This window comes from Mauremys reevesii, linkage group 23 (assembly GCF_016161935.1).
Source record: "Mauremys reevesii isolate NIE-2019 linkage group 23, ASM1616193v1, whole genome shotgun sequence".
Classification (NCBI taxonomy): domain Eukaryota; kingdom Metazoa; phylum Chordata; order Testudines; family Geoemydidae; genus Mauremys; species Mauremys reevesii.
In genome coordinates, this window is record NC_052645.1 from 2,825,119 (window position 1) to 2,842,357 (window position 17,239).

Consider the following 17,239-nt stretch of genomic DNA (forward strand, 5'->3'; position numbering starts at 1 on the left):
TCATTCCTGTATCTGAAACTAGAAATATGAACTATAACTCTGAGGTCCTGTTGTAATGATGCAAAGTGTGGGCCATTAATAGTGGTTTGGACTCTTGATGGCTCCGATCAACCAGGACAATTGACTGGAGATGGCTCTGTCCTGCACCATCTGTGAGTCAGGCCAGGAAGAATGAAGGCTTGGGGGTCTCACAGGACATGTGACCATGTCACCTGGTACAGGAATCCATCTTAAACCTGGGGCTCTTCCCCAAGAGAGAGACAAGAATTCCTGCCTTGTACCAAAGCTGTATAAGGGGGTGGAACTGAACAAACATGGCTGCAGTCATGAGACATCCCCTAGCTACCACCTGAGCTGGAACACGGACTATACGAGGTGAAAAGATTGGGCCCAGACATAAAATAAGTCTAGTCTGCAAAAGAAGCTTATTGGAAGATCTCTGAGGGTGAGATTTGATCTGTATTGAGTTTCATACTGTATTAGGCTTGGGCTTGCATGTTTTTGTTTTATTTTGCTCTGTGAAAAATACAAGGTCCATAGAGAAGGAAAAGAAAATGCCCTAGAAAAGTCTGTGTGTGTGTGTGTGTGTGTGAGATGGGTGGGAGGGTGTCTAGAAACCACTTTCCTCTAGTTTCTTTTCTCTGATTTCCTGTAGAAAATCTGAAGCAGGGAGCAAAAGCCATTGCCTTCTCTGAGGCTTGAACTCAGGACCTTCAGATTATGAGACTGACACGCTGCCAACTGCGCTAAGAAGGCTTGGAAAAGTTTTAGGCTCAGTGTTTATAGGACCCTCCTACAGCAGTGACTGGGGCAGGGAAGGAGCCAGAGATGTGCTGGAAGAAGCAGGGAGCTCTGGTGACCAGAGACTTTTCATGGCAGCTTTCACAGCAGCAAAGAAATCAATTCAGGCTGCCAGTGAACAATCTACTGGAACTAATGGCAGCACAGGGGGGATGTTTCCAAGCTATGCACCTACTTCCACATTTTAGAACTTACTCTCCTTTTCCTAGTAGGGCACTTTCCATGCAAATTAAGCAAAGCAAGTTGGGGAAACTACACAGGTAATAAAAACCAGTGCTCTAAATAAGGCTTGAATTCATAATCCCAGCAGTAGCCCCCTCTGCGCTAACCAGTTGCACCACTGCAGGTGCCTCTTAGGCAAAGCTGGGAAGCAGGCAGTTATCAGTCTCTGTGATTCAGACCTTTGCCTGGTAATTGAAAGGTTGATGCATCAAACCTAACTCAAGATGCGGCTTTTCAGCCATGAGACTCCAGGACATTTTGACAGAAAGAAAATCTCCTCTGTTTTGGTTTAGCCCCATTTGACTCCTTCTGCTCGTCTTCTCCCCCTCCCTCCAGTCTCTTTCCTTCCCCATTGGGGCCATGCAGAGAGGAGCCCCAGTCAGTCTCTGTCACAGAGTCTGTATCCCATAAAGGGAGGGAGGGAGGGGTTGCTCCAAAACACTGATAATGGGGTGGGGAGGGGTGGGCATGGTTAGGGGGAGAAAGGATGGAGAATTAACAGTGGGGCCCAGAGAGATTCCCCCAGATTGGGGAGATCCCCTGCTGCCCCCCATCAGCCAGCTGTGGGAAGAACAACTTGGGATTGCTTGGGGAAGCCACCTTTAAAAACACAAGTGTAACATTCTAGTTACATTTTAATAACACCAAAGCCTCCTCAATCCCAGGGTCACGATCACTGGAATGATTTTGCCTTGATATTTTACCAGCCGCAGACACAAAGCGAGTCAAATTACAGTTTCCGGTCGGAGTCAGTGCACACACAAGAATCCGGAGGCTTTTAATTCCTTAGGTTCTGCTGCCATTTCATTTCTGTCCTGTTCCAAGATTTATCATTGTGCAAAGCAACGTTAGGCCCTTGGGAGTGTCCCCCTCAGTGCTGCCTGCCACCCCTGGGCAATTTAAAAGGGCCCAGGGACCCCCGCCACCACCGCCAGCAGCACAAGGGGACTAAGGCGGTTTCTTGCCCGCCCTCACTCCATGTGGCTCACCACTCCCGGGAGTGGCTGGCACGTCCCTGGTGTGGGGGAGGTCTCCGTACGCTGCCCCGCCCTGAGTGCCAACTCTGCCAGCTGTGGCAATGGGAGCTGCAAGGGTGAAGTCTGCGGGCAGCCATGCACAGAGACACCCCTGGCCCTCCCGCTTAGGGGCTGCTGCCAGAGGAGGGTGCAGGTTGCTTTTGGGAGATGCCCGAGGTAAATGCTGCACCCCTCACCCTCTCCTGCACCCCCAACCCAGACCCCACACCTGCACCCAAACTCCCTCCAAGAGCTTGCCCCCTGCACACCCTCCTGCAGCACAACCCCCTGACTGAGCCCAGACCCTGCACCCAAACTCTCCCAGAGCCCAGCCCCTCTCCCTCCCTCACCCAAACTCCCTCCCAGAGCCTTAGGCACGTGTGTGTGGGGGGTGGGGCAGGACTTGGTCCCATTCTGGGCACCACCAAAAATTGTACAAACCTGCCGCCCCTGTCCAGCCCAACCTTCTGCTGATGCACCTCAGCCCACACCCCTGCAGGGTTTGAAGCTTCCATTGCTTAAATTCCAGGACACTGAGGGATTTCAGCTCCCCTTTGCCCAGAGGGAACTTCACCCCACTCCCAGCCAGGTTCTTGTCCATGGGATCACTGTAGGGGGGCTGGGTCCCGCTGGGTCTTTTCTCTCTCTGTGACAGGCCAGGGTGCAATAACTGGGGCATCTGAGCACCCAGGACCTTCTGTGGGGCTGCCATTCCCCTTCCCCTTCTGTGGTCTCATCAGTCATTGACTCCAGCCTTTTTTCTATCCATCATCAGCATCATCCCAAGCAAACTGCACTCGCCTCAAAAAGACAGTGTCCCCTGGTGGGTGTAAATCACTGACCTCTCTCCTCTCTGAGCACTGACTGCCCCTGTGTTTCCTTGCCTCTCAGTCTGTGCAGATGGGACCTTTCCCTCCAGTGCTGGAGGATTCGCCCTTCTCATCTACCCTTGTCCCAAGCAGCACAGCAGGTGGGAATCTTAAATGTACCAAGGTGACTTAGGAGCAGAAACCACCCCCCAGACCTTCCATGCAATTGGCACTTGCCCCTCACTGAGCAGGATTGAAACTGGTGCAGGGAGACTGCTGGGCCACATCCCCTCTGGGCATGAGCAAAGCACCAGGGTGAAAAAATGAACTTGGAGATGCTGGGGATTGAACCCAGGGCCTCATACATGCAAAGCATGTGCTCTACCACTGAGCTACATCCCCAGATGGTTTAGGTGGGCTATGGGTTACACTCAGAGCCCTCCTGTTTCCACTGCATCCAGTGACCTATAAGCCTCATGAGAAGCCCATTCCCCTCTCTGAGGGCCAATCCTGCTCTCCTGGAGGTTAATTGTTCATAGGGGTCACTTTGCAGCAGGGCCAGATTCTATGTGTGGGGCAGAGAGAGTTTGTGCCCTGGACTCAGGGTGCAGAGATACGCTCAGCCCTCTCCCCTGCATTGGGTGGGGGGTGCTGCCACCCCGTGCTGCAAGGTCATGGTGGGGGACGCTGTGAGCAGCTCAACACCTACCCTGGCGGCAGAAGCGGGGTGGGGAGCTCCAGATGTTTCCACCTGCCTGTGAAGTCCAGCTTTCCCCAGCACATTCACTGCGGTGCAATTGGGTCACTGTTTCCATGGCTGAACAGCAAAGAATCATTCCCAGTTTCCCTTCTATCGACAGCAGGATTAGCCTGTGTCAGTGGTTAATGAGGTGGATCTTGTGGTAGATTGTTATTCATTCCCACCTTGACAATTCACACAGTCCCTTTCCTACTCAAATCCCCAGCACCTCGGTGATCCTGGTAGCAGGGGTTGGGTCCTGAGATTTTCAGGGTCCTTTTTCCCCTCCACCTGGAGTGAACTCAGCTTTTCCCCCATCCCAGACAATCCATGAAATAACAACAGGGGCATAAAGAAAGAGGGGAGGGAACATCTCACAGCCAGGGCTGGATGTGCCCAGGGCCCCCTGCTTGTCCATTGTTTCCATGGAATTTGGCCCCCTGCTTTGCACAAGGGACAGAGAAAGATCTTGCTGTTCCTGTGTCTGTGCAAGGAAAATTGTGCTTCCCTAGGAAAGAGAGGCGGGAAATGGCCCCATGGTGGGACAATATCCTCAGGATTAAGACCTAAGGACTCAGGCTGAGACCTGATAGAACTGCACGCATCTGGGATTTAACAAATTGTCTTCCCTGGAGCAGGGCCAGATCCAGCGTTTTGCCGCCCCAAGCAGAGGGGAAAAAAAAAAAGCTGCAATCAGCAGCAAGTCCTTCCCTCCAAGAGGGCCAAACTGCTGCTGAAGCCTCCCCTTTCCTTTGGTCGCCCCAGGCACCTGCTTGCTGCTGTGGTGCCTGAAGTCAGCCCTGCCATGGAGACAGTGGGAAGATGGGGGCATCAGGAAAATACCATGGATTCGTTTACATTGCAAGTGAAGAATAACTGAAGCATTTCTGGTTTAAAGTCACTTTTCCCTGACTGGGAATTGAACCCAGGCCTTGGCAGTGAGAGTGCCAAATCCTAACCACTAGACCACCAGGGAGCTGATGTTATTTTTTTTCTCTCTTATGCTACACTTTCTTAGGCTACTTTCTATCCACTTTCTGAAACTGCTCCATTGTCCATTCCCTGAGGGGCTGGGAGCAGAAAGTGCAGGAATCCCTGTACTCAGGGTCACAACCTGAGCCCAACCCAAGCCACTGAAACAAACTCAAATCATGCTTCCTCCAGCAGGATCACAGAGCCACACAAAAACCCCATGAGGAACAATCCTCCTCTGTCTTCATTTACCCCATCACAACCCTCTCAGCAGCCCGCTCTTGCAGGAAGGACACTGATTTGATAGGAGCTCTGGCATAGAGACCAAGGGAGGGGTGTTGCTCCCCCTGGGTGTGAGCTGATCACATTCTGATTCCATGTAACGGGCCTCTGAGCTTTGCCATCTTGTGAGTTCTGAGTGCTGAGACCCCTGGACCCTTCTGCTGGGAGCATGGTGATTGCACAACAGCTGCAAGCCCTTTTCCCGTCTCCTTGTCCTCCTCGGCTTCCCCAGATCTTCCCCACAAATGGTTCTATCAGGCGCTGGAGGGAGCTAAGGACCTGCAGGTTTCCCTCACCTACCTCTTAAGGCAAACAGTGATTCCCTTCTCTGACACTCCTGGGTCAGGCTTCTTTTGAGTTTTTCCTCAGGGGACCTGATTCCCTGTGAAAATGTGTGTGTGGGGAACTGGCTTGTCTACCCCCTCTCTGGGAGCTGAGAAGCTTTTTCAGACTCTCCCCCACTAGATGAGTCCAACAGCACCTCCCACTGGTGGGAGAATCCTAAATGCCACCCTCCCCGCTGGTTACTCTGACCAGCTGATGGTGACAGCATGTTAAATCAACCCCAGCTCTCTGGGCTAGAGAGCAGCATCTAACCAGCCTTGTGACAGCTCCGGTTTGCTCGCTGGAGCCATAATGAACCAGGAAAGAAGGCAAATGTCAGACAGGGAACCTCAGCTCCGCAAATAAATGCCCTCAGGGCTCCTTCTACACTGCGACTGGGCACTTGACTGACTTCAAATCCAGCCAGCCCAGTTGGTAGAGCATGAGACTCTTAATCCTGCCAGCATGAGTTTAAGCCCCATATTGGGCAGCAGCAACAGCTCTTAGGTGTCACTCTTATGCTTATAGTCACAGCCCAAAATGAAATAAATTCTCTGTCCGCTCTACAATCTAAGGCAGATCAGGTTCCTTCCTCTCTGAGCTTCAGTAAAACATGAAGAGAGAACAAATAGAATTTCCTCCTCTTCCATTCTACCCCAGGCAAGAAGAGGGATAATAACCATTTAACAGATGACTGCAGAGAGAAAAGTTTGGTCTTTATAAATAGGATGATGATCAATTGGTCTCCATGTCCACTGACGGTAGGACAAGAAGTAATGGGCTTAATCTGCAGCCAGGGAGATTTACGTTAGATGCTGGGAACAGCTTTCTAACTCTGAGGGTACGTCTACACTACGGGACTATTCCGAATTTGCATAAACCGGTTTTGTAAAACAGATTTTATAAAATCGAGTGCGCCACACTAAACACATTAAATCGGTGTTGTGCGTCCATGGTCCGAGGCTAGCGTCGATTTCTGGAGCGTTGCACTGTGGGTAGCTATCCCGTAGCTATCCCATAGTTCCCGCAGCCTCCCCCGCCCCTTGGCATTTCCGGGTTGAGATCCCAGTGCCTGATGGGGCAAAAATCATTTTCGCGGGTGGTTCTGGGTACAGCCTCACCCCTCCCTCCCTCCCTCCCTCCCTGAAAGCGGCAGACAACCGTTTCGCGCCTTTTTTGCTTGGTGAACCGTGCAGACGCCATAGCACAGCAAGCATGGACCCTGCTCAGCTCCATACCGCAATCGTGAATGTTTTAAACACCTCGCGCACTCTCGTGCAGTATATGCTGAACCAGGACCTTCGAACCGAGGCGAGTAAGAGGCGGATACGGCAGCGCGGCGATGACAGTGATGAGGACGTAGACACAGAATTCTCTCAAACCGCGGGCCCCGGCGCTTTGGAGATCCTGATGGTAATGGGGCAGATTCTATCCATTGAACGCCGATTTTGGGCCCGGGAAACAAGCACTGACTGGTGGGACCGCATTGTGTTGCAGGTGTGGGACGATTCCCAGTGGCTGCGAAACTTTCGCATGCGTAAGGGCACTTTCATGGAACTTTGTGACTTGCTTGCCCCTGCCCTGAAACGCCATAATACCAAGATGAGAGCAGCCCTCACAGTAGAGAAGCGAGTGGCGATAGCCCTGTGGAAGCTTGCAACGCCAGACAGCTACCGGTCAGTCGGGAATCAATTTGGAGTTGGAAAATCTACTGTGGGGGCTGCTGTGATGCAAGTAGCCAAAGCAATCACTAAGCTGCTGCTACGAAAGGTTGTGACTCTGGGAAACGTGCAGGCCATAGTGGATGGCTTTGCTGCAATGGGATTCCCTAACTGTGGGGGGGCGATAGATGGAACCCATATCCCTATCTTGGCACCGCAGCACCAGGGTACCCAGTACGTAAACCGGAAGGGGTACTTTTCAATGGTGCTGCAAGCACTGGTGGATCACAAGGGACGTTTCACAAACATCCACGTGGGATGGCCAGGGAGGGTTCATGACGCTCGCGTATTCAGAAGCACTACTCTGTTTAAACGGCTGCAGCAAGGGAATTACTTCCCAGACCAGAAAATAACAGTTGGGGATGTTGAAATGCCTGTCGTTATCCTGGGGGACCCAGCCTACCCCTTGATGCCATGGCTCATGAAGCCATACACAGGCAGCCTGGACAGTGGTCAGGATCTGTTCAATTACAGGCTGAGCAAGTGCAGAATGGTGGTGGAATGTGCATTTGGCCGTTTAAAGGCTCGCTGGCGCACATTACTGACTCGCTCAGACCTCAGCCAAACCAATGTCCCCTATGTTATTGCTGCTTGCTGTATTCTCCACAATCTCTGTGAGTGTAAGGGGGGAGACCTTTATGGCGGGGTGGGAGGCTGAGGCAAATCACCTGGCCGCTGATTACGCGCAGCCAGACACCAGGGAGATTAGAAGAGCACACCAGGAAGCGGTGCGCATCAGAGAAGCTTTGAAAATGAGCTTCATCAATGGCCAGGGTACAGTGTGACTGCTGTGTTTGTTGATGAACACCCAACCCCCTTGATTGACTCAGTCCCTGTAAGCAACTCCCCCTCCCCTTCGAGTACAGCTTACTTATGCAAATAAAGTCACTCTCATTTAAAAAGCATGAATTCTTTATTAATTCATTATAAAAAGAGGGAGAGAAGTAAGGGTGTGCTTTGGGAGGAGGAAAGGAGGGATGGAGAAGGCCATTAAAAAAAAATTCAGAGTAACGACATCCTTCTGGTTGGGCTGTCCACGGGGGTGGAGTGGGCGGGTGCACGGAGCCTCCCCCCACGCGTTCTTACACGTCTGGGTGAGGAGGCTAAGGAACATGGTGAGGGGGGAGGGTGGTTATACAGGGGCTGCAGCGGCACTCTGTGATCCTGCAGCCGTTCCTGAAGCTCCACAAGACGCCGGAGCATGTCAGTTTGATCACGCAGCAGCCCCAGAGTTGCATCCCGCCACCGCGGATCTTCCTGCCGCAACCGCTGATTTTCCTGCCGGTCTTCCTGCCGCCACCTCTCATCTCGGTTGTCCCTCCTGTCCTCACGTTCACTGGCCTCTTTCCTGTAATTTGAAACCACGTCCTTCCACTCATTCAGATGAGCTCTTTCATTGCGTGTAACTTCCATAATATCCGAGAACATCTCATCTCGCGTCTTCTTTTTCCTCCGCCTTATCTGTGCTAGCCTTTGGGATGGAGGAGGGATGGTTGAAAAATTTGCAGCTGCATGAGGGAGATAAATATTTAGAAAGATACATTTTACAGAACAATGGTTATACTGTTTCACAGTGAACATCACTATTCACCTAGCACATGTGATTTCCCTACAAGGTCGCATTTTTCATCTTAATAGTGACTGCTTGCAGCTCTGGGGTTACAGATCTCACAGACACATCAGGTCCAGGCATCAGAATTCAGCTTGCATGCGGCCATGGTAAGCCACTGTCTCAGTGATTTACCCCTCCCCCCCAACGCATGGCTAATACCACGCTAGCTCCCTGCTAATCAACAACCTTCCCCCTCCCCCCCACCCACTGCTTGTCCGGTAGCTTGGGGAAGATCGCCTCGCTGGTGACCAAACAGAAAAGATCATTGGCATTTCACTCCTCCCCTCCCCCCGCTTCGCTACGTGCAGGAAAGTGTTTTTTTTAAGCTGCTGCATTCCACGAACCCAGTAGAGAAATGGCCACCCCCCTTACTTAAATTCCTGATTTTTAACCAGGTTATCCTGAACGATATCACTTTGCTGAGGATAACAGAACAAGATAAAGAGCGGATGCTTCTTGAATGCCAGCAGTCCCCGGGACCATACACTGCGATGCTTTGCCACGCAATGATCCCTGATTACTTGCTACATGCATGGCATGGTAAAGTGTCCTACCATGGTGGGCGGAACAAGGATGCCTTGCCCAGAAACCTTCTGCAAAGGCTTCTGGAGTACCTACAGGAGCGCTTCATCGAGATGTCCCTGGAGGATTTCCTCTCAATCCCCGGACATGTTAACAAACTTTTCTAAGTAACTATACTGTCTGCGAATGCATCCCAAGTCCTCAGGGCAAATCAATCATTAAAAAAGGCTTGCTTAAAAAACACTGTTTGCTATTTGCAAAGGTACACTCACCAGAGCTCCCTTCCATGGCGTCATTCTCTGGAATAGTTGCTTGTGAGGGCTGGGAGCAGGGTAATTCCGTCAGGGTGATAAAAAGCTCCTGGCTGCTGGGGGTCACGGAGTGCTGTGTGCTCTCTGCTAGGTCTTCCTCTTCTTCTTCCTCTTCATCTCCCCGTCTGCATAATCCTCAGACATGGCAGAGATTACAACCCCCACCTCGGAATCCACGGTCAGGGGTGGGGTACTTGTGGCGCAGCCCCCTAAAATTGCATGCAGCTCAGCATAGAAGCGGCATGTTTATCGACCTGCCCCGGACCTTCCGTTTGCTTCTTTGGTTTTCTGGTAGGCTTGTCTGAGCTCCTTAACTTTCACTCTGCACTGCACTGAGTCCCTGCTGTGGCCTTTATCCGTCATAGCCTTAGAAATTCTTTCAAATACTTTTTCATTTCGTCTTTTGGAACGCAGTTCTGTTAGCACTGAATCCTCTCCCCATATAGCGATCAGATCCAGTACCTCCCGAGCGGTCCATGCTGGGGCTCTTTTTCGATTCTCAGGAGACTGCATTGTTAACTGTGCTGATGAGCTCTCCACGCTGGGGAAGCAGGAAATGAATTTCAAAAGTTCGCGGGGCTTTTCCTGTCTACCTGGCCAGTGCATCCGAGTTGAGAATGCTGTCCAGAGCGGTCAGTGGTGCACTGTGGGATACCGCCCGGAGGCCAATACCGTCGATTGCGGCCACACTAACCCTATTCCGATATGTTAATACCGATATTAGCGCTACTCCTCTCGTCGGGCAGGAGTACAGAAACCGATTTAAAGAGCCATTAAAATCGATATAAGGTGCCTCCTAGTGTGGACGGTTGTGGCGTTAAATTGGTTTTACGCTCCTAAAACCGATTTAAACGCCTAGTGTAGACCAGGCCTCAGCCTCCTACTTCACCAATGTCAGACTCTGAGTGCAGTTAAGCTCTGGAATAGGCTCCCAAAGGCGTCTGTGGTGTCTCTCTCCTCAGAGGTTTTTAAGAACAGGTTGAACAAACCTCTGTCGAGGAGACTCTGCATATACTTGGTCCCATAGACAACCTGCTCTGGCTCTATCTGCTACCTTCATCGTGTTTGGATGTAAAGGTGGGAAATGATGGGGAAATTGGCCCCTCTTTCCAGTTTAAATGTTGTAACTTCTACATCTAGACCGGGGTGGCCAACCTGAGCCAACGTAACTGCCAAACGTGCACCTTTGTATGCAACTGCTGAGTCAGTTGTGAACCTTGCTACCATTATCATTATCCCTTTGAAATGATGATGGTGATGGACACTTGGCTGTATATCCCAGCGTGCCCTGGACGTCTACAGGCTGCATTAGCCAATCCAACCATTCGGCACTTGCAGATGGGCACCTCTGTATTGTGCCTGAGTCTTGTACAGCTATGAATGGCTGGTAGATACCGACACTTTCCCGTCTTTTTAACCAGCACTAATACCCAGCCAGGCCAGGGCTGGGAAGAGAGAGAGAGCAGCAGGTTTCCCCTATTGTTTCCCACTCATTTTTTCTTGACTAGCTTCACTTCTGCACCAACTTGAAGTTTTTTTATGTGAGCCTGGCTAGCTCAGTTGGCAGAGCATCAGACTTTTAATCTGAGGGTCCAGGGTTCAAGTCCCTGGTCAGGTAATAAACTTCTCACTATTTTTGTAAAAATCTGATTTTCTGGAATCTTCTTCGGGTGTTACTCTTTCTCTTCAGGATTTTGCAAATCCTAAGAAGGGCCTTTGTGTGGGGGGGATTGAAGGGGCAACTTCCTGACAGCCCCTCTGACCTTGCAGCCTGGAGGAATAAAGGCCTCTGGGCATAGAGCATGTTCCTTCCCTGCACACGCAAACACACAGAATATCCCTAAGGAATTAGAATCACCTGCTGCCTTCCCCTGTCCTGCTGGATCCCCAAATGAGGACGCTCTTCAGCCCGAACCCATGTCCCCTCTATTCCCAGTGCCCCTCAATCCCAACCCACAGGCCCCCCTCCTCACGCTGCTCCTCAATCCCAACCCACAGCTCCTCCTTCCTCCAGCAGCAGGTGCTTCAGACCCCTCAGGAAGATTTTCTTGCAAGGTTTCGTGTATGAGTCTGCATGTGGATTTCACAGTATGTTGGAAATAGGTTGGGTTGCTTGCCGAAATGATCACTGGTGGCTGGTGTTGGATTCCCAGTCTCCATGTTACAGGGGCAGGAGAAACAAAGGGTTGTTATCCTTGTTGTGTGAATCAAGGACTCAACCCTCGGTGCAAACTAAATGAGCTGCCCACAGATTCTGGCAGCCACAATGAGCATTTGGTGCAAGAGCCCAGACCTGCCCCTGTCCCAGAGGGAGGATCATCCACGAGGGGCTTGGACCACTGACCTATCAGCTCTTAACTCCCAAACTTTGAGTAACTCTATTATCAGTGCCAGTGAGTGTAATTTAAACCATAAGAAAAACCACACTGGGCTGGACCAAAGGTCCACCTAGCTCTGTATTTTGTCTTCTGACAGTAGCCAATACCAGGTGCTCTAAAAGCATCTCAACAAGGCACCACTAGGAGTTGAACCCAGCATCTCCTGTTTACAAAACAGGTACTTTAACCAGCTAAGCCATGGTGCCTGCCTGTGACTAAAGTAAAGTGTCTGCTCACACCTGACTCCCTGCCATCCCCCCCTGGGCCCCACGAAGCAGAGCCGCAGGGTGTGTGTGTGTGTGTGTGTGTGTGTGTGTGTGTGTGTGTGTGTGTGTGTGTGTGTGTGTGTGTGTGTGTGTGTGTGTGTGTGTGTGTGTGTGTGTGTGTGTGTGTGTGTGTGAGAGAGAGAGAGAGAGAGAGAGAGAGAGAGAGAGAGAGAATCTCTGGCCAGGTCTGCACTACACAGTTATTTGAGCCCAATTATATTGCTCAGGTGTTTGAAAACACACAACGACACAACGCTCCCTCCGGCAGCTTGTGGCTGGTGCACACACTGCAATGCCACGTCTGGTGACAAAACTGCCCTGTTTTGCTGACAAAATAAAACCACTTCGATGAGAGGTCTAGAGCTTTTTCCAGCAAACTTGAAGTGACAGAGTGTCAGTGTAGATGCTGCTGTTCATTATATCACCATAACTGGCCTGTGCCAGTATCCCACAATGCCCTCTGTGAACTCGCCTGCCCTGCATTCCTGCTACAGAGCCATGGGGCCCTCCCCTTTCATCGCTCCAGGAAGTTCTGACAGCTGAGCCTGCTGCTCTGCTCCGGCAGCCAGGAGCAAATCACTGCCGTGGATGCTGCTCTCTCCCGCCCTGCGAACACAGAGCAGGTGGTGGGAACTTCCTTACATGGGGGGGGCACCGGCATCCGAACTGTGACACCCCCAGGACACCCCTTCCCTCGAGGAGGCTCTTACCTTCTAAACAGGGACGGCGGGTCTCTAGTAAAATCATTAAAGGGAAGGAGAAAACTCGAAAGAGGTTCCTCCTGGCGCTCACGTCCGTGAACCCGAATACTCTCTCAGTCCTCAAAGAGAGACCTGGAGAAGGAGACTTGCTGAAGCAAAGCCACAGGGTCTCTGAGGTTTCCCTGGCCCCTCGCCCCTGTCCTGCCTGGCTGATGTCAGCATCTCTCTGTGAGGTCACCACCTCCCCACCACCTTTGACCAATAGTCTGAGGTCCTGCAAAAGGCCTTTGTGATGTCACTGCCTGTCACGGACTCACAGATCGTGCCCACTCTTGGCCCCGTGCGGTCCGTGGGGGGTGCCCCTTTCAGTGCGACAGCCCTTCACGGGGGTCCACTCTCTCTCGGGGTCAGGCCCCCCACCTCCTGGAGCCGCACCTCTCTGAGCCTTAGCACGTCTGTCTCTCGCCGTGGGCCCCCTCAGGGAGTCCACGCGCTCTGGACCCCCTGGGCCTCCTCACCCCCGAAGGGGATGATGCCCCCTGTTCGCTAAACCGGAGTGACTCTCAGCCAGCATAAAACAGGAGGGTTTATTGAGAGTTGAACACAGCACAGGAAACTCTCAGGGCCTCAGGCCTGGCCTCTCACAATAACAGCACATCCCAGTCCCCTTGCAGCCAGGTGGGCTCTGCCGGCTTCCCCTCGCCAGCCCCGAGCCCCGCTGCTTCCCAGCTGGGCCTCTGATATCCCCAGCCCCAGGGCCGGCTCCAGACCCCAGCACGCCAAGCACGCGCGTGGGGCGGCCCTATCCCGGGGGGGCGGCAGGCTGGGCCGGCGGATCTGCCGCAGTCATGCCTGCGGGAGGTCCACCGGAGCCCCGGGACGACCGGACCTGCTGCAGGCATGACTGCGGAGGGGGCGCTCGTCCTGCGGCTCCAGTGGACCTCCCGCAGCTACGGACATTCGCTGGTCCCGTGGCTCGGCTGGACCTCCCGCAGGCATGCCTGCGGAAACTCAAGCGGAGCCGCCGGACCTGCGAACCGTCTGCAGCTGCGGGAGGTCCAGCCGAGCCGCGCGACCAGCGGACCCTCCGCAGTCATGCCTGCGGGAGGTCCGCTGCTCCCGGGTCTCCGGGGCACCTCCCGCGCATGACTGCTTGGGGTGGCCAAATAGGTAGAGCCGCCCCTGCCCGGCCCCAAGCTCCACCTATGTGCATTGTCTTTTCTCCAGGTAAACAGGGTTGCCTGGGCCTCCTCTCCTCTCCGGGGTCCTCTCTCTGCAGCCCATTTTATTCCCACTGGCCAGAACCGGCTGTGACTCCTGAGCTGGGTCTCCGGATGACCAGGTCACCAGTCGCTGGGGTCTCCATCCTCCAGGCCATCAGCCGGGGTCCCAAGTCCCTCTCCGATCCTCTGTAACAACAAACTCCCTCTCCCTTCACCTCGTTAAACCAGTAACACCTGGGGACACTGAGTCCCACTCCCTGTGCATGTGAACTACTGGAAAACACAGAAAACCCCAAGAAAATCCTCCACTTCGTCACAGAGCCCAGCACCTCTCCTCCTCTGGGCACCTAGAGCAGAGGCAGCTGGTGCTGACGGCTCCAAGGGAAGGCTTAAAAGCCACAGAGCAGCCGAGGGCAGGGCAAGAGGAGGGCAGGCCCATGCCTATGTGTGGCCTTCAGACAGGCACAAAAACACCCAGCCAGGCTGCTCCCTGCCGTGCCAAATACCAGGGGCGGCTCTAGCAATTTCGCCGCCCCAAGCACGGCAGCACGCCGCAGGGTGCGCTCTGGCGGTCGCCGGTCCCGGTGGACCTCCTGCAGACATGCCTGCGGAGGTTCCGTTGGTCCCATGCCTCCGGAGGAGCATCCGCAGGGACGCCTGTGGGAGGTCCACCGGTGCCACCTGCCACCCTCCCAGCGACAGGCAGAGTGCCCCCCGCGGCATGCCGCCCCAAGCACGTGCTTGGCGTGCTGGGGTCTGGAGCCGGCCCTGCCAAACCCCCACTGAAGGCCACCCACAGACCAGCATGCAGGGCAGCTGCTGATGCTCTGTGGCCATTATCGAAGACGGTAGGAAAGCAGGGCCAGCCCCCTTGGTGGCGCCTCTTACCGTTCCCACTCCAGGTGCTCACTTTGGCAGTGGGGCAGGAGATTTTACCCAAGAGGCTTTTCCCCAGCTGGCGAGAAGCAGAGAAACACCCAGGCTCCCAAGGTGCTATGTAGCAACCCCCGTCCAGCACAGGGACAGGCACACACTTGGAAGAGGGAAACTGCTCCACACGCTAGCCCGGGCAGCCGCCCATTTTCTTTGGCAAGTCAGGAAGGGCAAAGGCGAGACTGGAAGCACCTGGGGCTCATGCCCCAGCCTTTGTGACACCCAACCCCCAACTCCTTCCCGGGGCTCTAGCTGAAGCCAGAGCATTGGCCTGAGCGGCCAAGAAGAGGTTCCAGCCCTGAAGGGAGCAGGACTTTCAGCCCAAAGGTAAAACTGCACAAGCACAACCACGAAGGGACTCGAACCCTCAATCGCCTGATCCGAAGTCAGGCGCCTTATCCATTAGGCCACGTGGTCACACAGAAAAAAAGCCCTCCAGGCACTTCTTTGGAAAAGGCAGACACTGATGCATCCAATGAAGTGGGGATTCACCCACGAAAGCTCATGCTCCAATACGTCTGTTAGTCTATAAGGTGCCACACGACTCTTTGCTGCTTTTGCAGACACTGTGTTTCTCAGGTCAGCTACTGAGGGGGACCAAGACTCTCTGGGCACAAAAAGTCAAGTTCCCAGTGAGATGTGAGACTTAATTCTCTGGAGCCAGGTGCAGGGCTTTGGCAGGGAGGCTCAGGCATGGGGGATTGAGGTGCAGCGGACGGACCGGCTGTCTAGGTGCAGAGATTTAGTCTCCCTGAGGAGGAGGAGGGGGAATCCTGCTGACAGGCAGTGGCCAGGGCCGGTGCAACCACTAGGCGAACTAGTCGGCCGCCCAGGGTGCCAAGTGGTTGGGGGCACCAAAAAGCACACTCAGGGGGGGCAGTGGAGTGGAGATGAGCTGGGGCAGGGGCTGGGAGGTGCGGGGAGGGCTGCCCGCAGCAAGTAACGGGGAGGGGCGTGCAGGGGAACCGCTCCCTGTCCCAGCTCACTTCTGCCCCGTCTTCTCCCCTGAGCACGCCGCCCCACTCTAATTCTCCTCCTCCCAGGCTTGCCGCTCTAAACAGCTGATTGGCTCGGCTAGCCTGGGAGGGGGAGAAGTGGAGCGGTGGTGAGCTGGGTGGGGAGCTGCTGCAGGGGGCTGCCCGGCTCGGCCCCATGGCCCCTGCCCCTGCACTCACTGCATGGTAAGTGGAGTGACCCAGCCCCAGCCTGGTCCACTCCCCTGGCTCCCAGCCACGCCGCCGGCGAGTGCTGTGGGGCAGTTCCCCCTCCCCCAAGCTTGGGAGCCAGGGGAGCAGAGCAGGCTGGGGCCCCAGGCCTCCATGGGGAAGCAGAAGGGGCTGGCCCCAGGCCATCGTGGGACATGGGGCTGGCTAATTCCTGCGGGAAGTGGAGTGACCCAGCCCCAGCCTGCTCTGCTCCCATGGCTCCCAGGCTTGTGTTGGTGTTGGCTGGATTTGTGCGGGTGTTTGTGTGTGTGTGGCTGGATTCATGCATGTGTTCATGTATGTTTGCAATTGTGTGTGTGTGTGTGTGCTCTGCTGCCTTCTGCCGGCACGACAACCGTTTCTCCGTTTGTCACAGCCCCCATACCGTCGACCCCAATGGTGATTTCCCCATCTTACAATGGCTGGCTGGCCTGACCTTTCTCCCCTCTGTGGAGTGTGGCAGGGGCTGCAGCTCACCCCCTATGGGGCAGGAGTGCCAAGGTGCGGGGTGCTGGGCTCCAATGCACCTGGAGAGCAGCTCAGGTGAGGAAGGGCAGGGCCTGTGGTGTTCGTTGTGCGTTGCCTGGTGCTGGGCCATTGCACAATCCCCAGCCACGCCGCACAGTGCACCCCGAGAGGGAGTGGGGGGCCAAGCAGATGATCCAACACGAGGGGATCATTCTCATGGGTAGCTGTCCAGTGGCAGTGAGTTCCACAGGCCTCGGCACATGCTGTGTGGGGCAGGAGGTCCTTGTATTTGGAGCAGTGGGAGTGAACTGTGTGCAGTTGTGTCTCTGAGCACGATTGTGAATATTGTGGTGTGGGGGGAGTGATTGTGAGTGTGGCTGGGGGTGTGATTGTTTCTCTCTTTGGGGTTGGGCTAGCATGTCCCTGTGGGTGTGTTGTGTGTGAGTGTTCTTGGGATTGTGTGAGTCCCTTTGTGTGTGTGTGTGTGTGTGTGTGTGTGTGTGTGTGTGTGTGTGTGTGTGTGTGTGTCACTTGCTGCAGGATACAAAATCCTGCAAAGCCACCACACACACAGAGTGGGGCTCAGCCCCACCAGCAGGAGGCAGCAGGGACACACACGTCTCTCCTGGGCCAGCGTGGACAATTTCCCATCACGACCCGGCACAGTGCTGGTGCCCCCACACGGCGGTGGGCAGTGACCGAGGGGGGGGGGGGGGGGGGGGCTGGGGGTATGG

At 54.2% G+C, this 17,239-nt stretch overlaps 5 non-coding genes across 5 annotated transcripts; 1 reads left to right on the plus strand and 4 right to left on the minus strand.

Annotated features, from left to right (window-relative positions):
* Nucleotides 1-683: 683 nt before the first annotated feature.
* On the minus strand, nt 684-756 carry TRNAM-CAU. Its single transcript has one exon. It is a non-coding gene; the product is annotated as a tRNA-Met (tRNA).
* Nucleotides 757-3,178: 2,422 nt separating this feature from the next.
* Nucleotides 3,179-3,250, minus strand: TRNAA-UGC. The gene has a single exon. It is a non-coding gene; the product is annotated as a tRNA-Ala (tRNA).
* Nucleotides 3,251-4,491: 1,241 nt separating this feature from the next.
* TRNAE-CUC lies at nt 4,492-4,563 on the minus strand. Its single transcript has one exon. It is a non-coding gene; the product is annotated as a tRNA-Glu (tRNA).
* A 6,313-nt stretch (nt 4,564-10,876) lies between these two features.
* On the plus strand, nt 10,877-10,949 carry TRNAK-UUU. The gene has a single exon. It is a non-coding gene; the product is annotated as a tRNA-Lys (tRNA).
* A 4,227-nt stretch (nt 10,950-15,176) lies between these two features.
* TRNAR-UCG lies at nt 15,177-15,249 on the minus strand. Its single transcript has one exon. It is a non-coding gene; the product is annotated as a tRNA-Arg (tRNA).
* Between the last annotated feature and the right edge of the window lie 1,990 nt (nt 15,250-17,239).